This window comes from Canis lupus, chromosome X, assembly GCF_003254725.2.
Source record: "Canis lupus dingo isolate Sandy chromosome X, ASM325472v2, whole genome shotgun sequence".
Taxonomy (NCBI): Eukaryota; Metazoa; Chordata; class Mammalia; order Carnivora; family Canidae; genus Canis; species Canis lupus.
Genome location: NC_064281.1, coordinates 90,380,104 through 90,386,025, shown reverse-complemented (window position 1 = coordinate 90,386,025; position 5,922 = coordinate 90,380,104). Strand labels below are relative to the sequence as shown.

Genomic DNA, 5,922 nt, shown 5'->3' with positions numbered 1-5,922 from the left:
ATATTCCATCCTAATGATATACTATGTTTTTATCAATATTATAATATTATGGGACATTAGGTTTCAAAATTGTTGCTGACAATTAATGTAATCCATCATATCAGTAGGCTAATGAAGAAAAATCATGTTATCATATAAGTAGATGTAGAAAATAGCAGTTGCCAAATCCAACATCCATTTATGATAATATTCTCAGCAAACTCTAGGAATAGAGGAGAACTTCTACAAAGTGGTAAAGATCATCTAGAAAGTCTACAGCTGACATCCTACCTAATGGTGAGAAACTAGATACTTTCTTTCTATAATTAGGAATAATACAGGGATGTCCCTGCTTACCACTCCTTTTCAACATTGTACTGGAAGGCCTAGCTACTTAATACGTCAAGAAAAAAAAAAGAAATATTGAAAAGGGAGAAATAAGTATGTCTTTATTTGTAGATAACATGAGTGTCTTTGTAAAAATTCTAAAATACTCCTGAAGGTAATAATTAATTATAGCATGGTTCTTGGATGAAAGGTTAATACAAAAGTCCATTGCTTTCCCGTATACTAGCAATGAGCAACTGGAATTTAAAATTAAAATAGGATGCCTTTTACATTTGCACCAAGAATGAAATCATTACTTATAAATGTAACAAATTATAGAGAAGATTTATTTGTGGAAAATGACAGAATTCTGATGAATAATATCAAAGTTTTAAAGAAATGGAGAGACATTTCATACTCCTATATAGATAGGTAGACTCAATCTTGTCAAGAGGTCAGTTCTTTCTAACTTTCTAAGGCAATCCCCACCAAAATTTTATGTAAAGATTTTATTTATTTATTCATGAGAGAGAGAGAGAGAGAAGAGAGAGAGAGGCAGAGACACAGGCAGAGGAAGAAGCAGGCTCCATGCAGGAAGCCTGACATGGGACTCGATCCTAGGTCTTCAGGATCACACCCTGGGCTGAAGGCAGGTGCTAAAACGCTGAGCCACCCGGGCTGCCCCCCCCACAACTAAAATTTCTGCAAGTTATTTTGGGTATCTAGACCAAGGGATTCTGAAATTTATATGGAAAGGCAAAAGACTCAGAATAGCCAATGCAATACAGAAGAGAACAAAGTTGGAGAACTGACACTACTCTACTTTAAGACTTACTGTAAAGCTACAGACCTCAAGACTGTGTGGTATTAATGACAGAATATACAAATAGATAAATGGTACAGGTTAGAGAGCCCAGGAACAGATCTATACAAATAGAGTCCACTGGTCTTTGAGAAAGGAGCAAAGGCAATTCAATGCAGAAGGATAGTCTTTTGAACAATGGTGCTTGAGCAACTGGATATCTACATGTAAAGAATAAAAACAAAATATAGTCACAAACTTTACATCTACAGGAAAAACCCTCATAATGAATCAGACTTCAATGTAAAATGCAAAAGTAGAAAAGGCCTAGAAGATAATATAGGGGCAAATCCAGGTGACGTTCGGTTTTATGATGATTTTCTAGATAAAATTGCCAAAGCATGATTCATGAAGAAACCATTGAAAAGTTAGACTTTATTAAAACTGAAGACTTTTTCTCTGCTAAAGATAGTATTAGGAGAATGAAAAAAGGTAGAGATTGAGAGAAAATCTTTTCTAAACATATATCTGCTAAAGGATCGGCATCTATCCTTTATCTGCCGGATATCTGGCAGATATCCCCAATCTCTTCAAACTCAACCATAAGAAAACAACCCCATTAAAAAATGGGCAAAAGATCTGCACGGTCACCTCACCAAAGAAGGTATGCATATGACAAGCAAATGAAAAGATGGCCAAGAAGATATGACAGCAGGGAATTGTAAATTAAAACAACAAGATACCAGCACGCCCCTATTAGAATGGCTGAGATTTGAAATGTTGACAACACTGTATGCTGGTGAAAATGTCAAGAAAGGGGAACTCTCCTTCGGTGCTGGAGGAAATGTGAAATGGTATAGCCACTGTAGTTCCAGATTGGCAGTTTCCTACAACATGAATGAAACATGTCTTACTGTAAAATTCAGCAAGTGGACTCTTGGACATTTACCCAAAGGAGGCAAAAACTGAGATGTACACAAAATTTTGCCCACAGATGTTTATAGCAGCTTTATTCATAACTGACAAAGCTTGGAAGCAACCAAGACATCCTGCAGTAGGTGAATGGTTAAACTGTGGTATATCCATAAAATGGCATATTATTTAGTGATAAAAGAAGTAGACTCTAGGGATGCCTGAGTGGCTCAGTGGTTGAGCCTCTGCCTTGGGCTCAGGGCATGATCCCGGGGTCCTGGGATCAAGTCCCGCATCGGGCTTCCTGCATGGAGCCTGCTTCTCCCTCTGCCTGTGTCTCTGCCTCTTCGTGTCTCTCTTGTGTAAATAAATAAAATCCTAAAAAAAAGTGGACTCTAATTTCATGAACTGATGTGCAGCAACCTTAAACGCATATTGGTAAGTGAAAACTGCGCTAAAATACAAAGCCTTCTGAAAAATTGTCGCTGAAATATCAGGTTCTGCTTTTGTTATTCACACTGCCGATGACAAACCACGTATAGAAGGAGCAGCCTCCTTATATATAACATATATTGATAATCATATACTTGACTATGTTTATAAATGTCTCCACAACCAATCTGTGCTTTTATTTCACTAGCACGGTCTGAGTATACAGCGGTCACTTGTTAAGCTCTCCTCAAGTGTTTGAGGTGGTGTGCTACGACCACCGGGTCGAAATTCCTCACCCAGTTCCTCTAGCTGTTGATGAAGCAAAAGAGGCAATCTCGGGCTTTTCGGAGGGTAGCTAATCAAAGGCACACGCGACCTATGGGACACTGAGCTTTCTAGAGGGGAGAGGCTTTGTGAGTTGGAGCACTTGATCTGTAATCAAACAGCCGCAAGTGCATGTGCTGTTTCTTACTCTCTAGGGCTGGGTGGGTTTCGGTGTTGAAATTACTTTGGCACGGTGAGAAGCTGGGGAATTGGGATGCAGGGCTTTGTCTGTTGGCTTAGATAGAGGAACACGAGGGATCATCAAGAAGGCTTTGTGGGTTTTGTTCTGGGTCAGCTCCAGTCCCAAAGATATTCCAACTGCTTGAAGCTGTGAATGACAGGTTCTTTCTATTTTCTACACTCCCACCTCTCTCAGGCAGGAGGTGGTGAAATAAGGGTTCTCCGATTCGGTACCCCTCTGTGTTTTGAAATTGTGTTCACAACAAATGGTCTAGGAGAAATAACGAAAAACCCTGACTAATGTAAAGGTGTTACAGGAAGGCAGGTTTTATTGTTGTTCTTCGTCACATCTCAGAGGGAAAATGAAGCCAGCAGTGCTTGGGATAAATGTATGCTATGATTTAAAAAAAAGTCTCCTGATTTTTGATGTATGTTTTATCTGTATTTATCTTTACTTTTGAGATACATGAGGCATGCAGACAAGGTAATTAACAGGTGGACTGTTAGGTTGCAACAGACAACCAAGTAATAGGAAGTAAGGGTGAATGCCACGAAGTATATAAATCAAACATATAGGGAAGGTGAGCCCAAAGTTCAGTTTAATTTAGCAAATATGTATGGAGTACCTCCTAGGTATTCACTCTTGGAGATGTTGACTTTTGCTACCTCACTCTGGTCCCAGTGGTCATTTTGGTTTGGAGGTCTGAGTGCTCTAACTCAGTCTCTGGTTAAACTTCTAGAATGTTCCTTGAGCTAAATGGTGATACAGGTGGTTTGTTTTTGTACCTCTCCTCTCACTGGGTTCCCATAGCACTCTTGCTGCTTCCCCCTTTTTACGTGATAGCCAGGCCTTTCCTCCTTTGGCCTTCCCAAGTTCAATGTCCTTGGGTTTGGACATAGGATCTTCCCTCTTACTCATGTAAGTATTTGTTACTCTCATGCTTCCTAACCCTCCTTGAAAATGCCAGCTTGGTTCTTAAATTCCCAAGACCAGAATCTATACTTTGCTAAAATGACAACTAGTTAATTTGAGGAATTAATATGTGGTAATCTTTTAATAGTGCAATCCTAAAGATAAATAGTAGGGAGTGATATTTCTCTTGGAGTGATATTTCTCTTCGCTGGCAGTGTGTATTTACTTATTCACTTAACCAGGAATATCCTAGTATTTTTTCTTTATTTCATTCTGATGAATTTCTTTATTTCATTCTTTATTTCATCTCAACATTCACCCTGATGTTGGAGATTTAGGGTAGATAGGAGGGGAAAGTGGCCAGCATCATGACAGTCTTGAGAAGGAGAGGTCTAGAGCAGAGATCATTTTATCTCATCTCACAATTCTACTTACACTTTGTGTCTTGTCTCCAGACTCATGTCCATGGACAAGTTCAGTGAAGAGTACAAATTTAACATGGGATTGACCTGTTTTCCATTGTCCTGAATCCAGGTTCATCCTATACCTGCTGCCTCCGACATGCCACCTAGGTTGGATCTCAAGGAGGTCAAAGTGGCACACTTGAGGTGCACAGGTGTGGAAATTGGTGTCATGTCTGCCCTGGCCCCAAAGATTAGCCTCCTGGACCTGTCTGTAAAAATGGTTGGCAGTGCCATCACTAAGGCAACCAAAGATTGGAAGCATCTCAGGATTACAGTGAAACTGACCATTCGGGACAGACAGATCCAGGTTGAAATGGTACCTTCCGCCTCTGTGCTGATGACCAAAGCCCTCAAGGAACCACCAAGAGCCTGAAAGAGGCAGAAAAACTTTAAGCACAGTGGAATTATCACTTTTGATGAGATTGTAAACATTGCCCAACAGATGTGGCACTGTTCTTTAGCTAAAGAACTCTGGGTAGTCCCCAGTGTCTCTTTAATGGTTCCAATCTGTGGGCTGCAGTGTTGCTGGCCGCCACCTTCATGACATCATAGATGATGGTGTGGTGGAATGCCCAGCTGGTTAAGAAGCGCACAGAAAAAAGTTTAAATGAAGCAGCATTAGACAACCAAAAATAAATAAATATATGTATAAAAGGAAGATGAGACATGAGAGTTTTCATTCTCTCTCACTTGCTATGCACAAATAAAAGGTGAGGACACAGTGAGAAAGGTAGCTGTTAGCCAGGGAAGAAAGACCTAACCAAAAATTGACTTGGGTGGCACCTTGATTACTGGCTCCTGGCCCCCAGACCCGTGAGAAATTAAATTTCAGTTGTTCCTTTAGGGCAGCCCTAGCATACTAAACTAATACACTCTCCAACTCCTATTTCGCATCATGAAACATTTCTACAGTATTCACCTGCTTAGGGCAATGTCTTTAGTATTCCAATCAGTCCAAGTATTCATTGTTCCTCACAGCGCTAGGCATTGGTACCTGTCTAGAATTCATAAAACTATTTCTTTTGGCTCTATCAGACCTCCAAATCTCGCACAGCTCTGGTTGATCCAGGCAGACTTTAGACCTAAGGCCTTGCATCAGCCAGGTGTGCATGCTGACATGAAATTGTGGCAAAATAGTTATTAACCCTTGAATTTTCATGAGTTCCCCCATAGTTCTGATGCCAATAATTAGCTGGGCTGCAAAGACTTAATTTTAGGACCTAGAGATTCTTTTCATGTATTTTTTATTTCTAGAGAATTTATATTTAATTTCTTCACCCATTGTCCTGCTTGAGCTCACAACCTCAAGACTAAGAGTTGCTTGGTCTACCGATTGAGCCAGCCAGCGGACCGGAGAGATTCTTTTTAAAGTTAACAGTGGTCTTGGAGAGAAAGCTTGATGTTGGGGAGAAGAACTGCTTACTTGACTGTCATGTCATGCTTTGACTGTGTGGTGGAGCAACAATCCAAATGGAATTCATCAAAAAACTTATGTTGGGGGGTACCTGGGTGGCTCAGTTGGTTAAATGGTCGACTCGATCTCAGCTCAGGTCTTGATCTCAGGGTTATGAGTTCAAGCCCACTTTAAA

General features: G+C 40.2%; 1 pseudogene; it reads left to right on the top strand.

Moving 5' to 3' along the window:
• The first annotated feature begins 4,409 nt into the window (after positions 1–4,409).
• On the top strand, positions 4,410–4,917 carry LOC112649101 (60S ribosomal protein L12-like; annotated as a pseudogene).
• Positions 4,918–5,922: the final 1,005 nt, after the last annotated feature.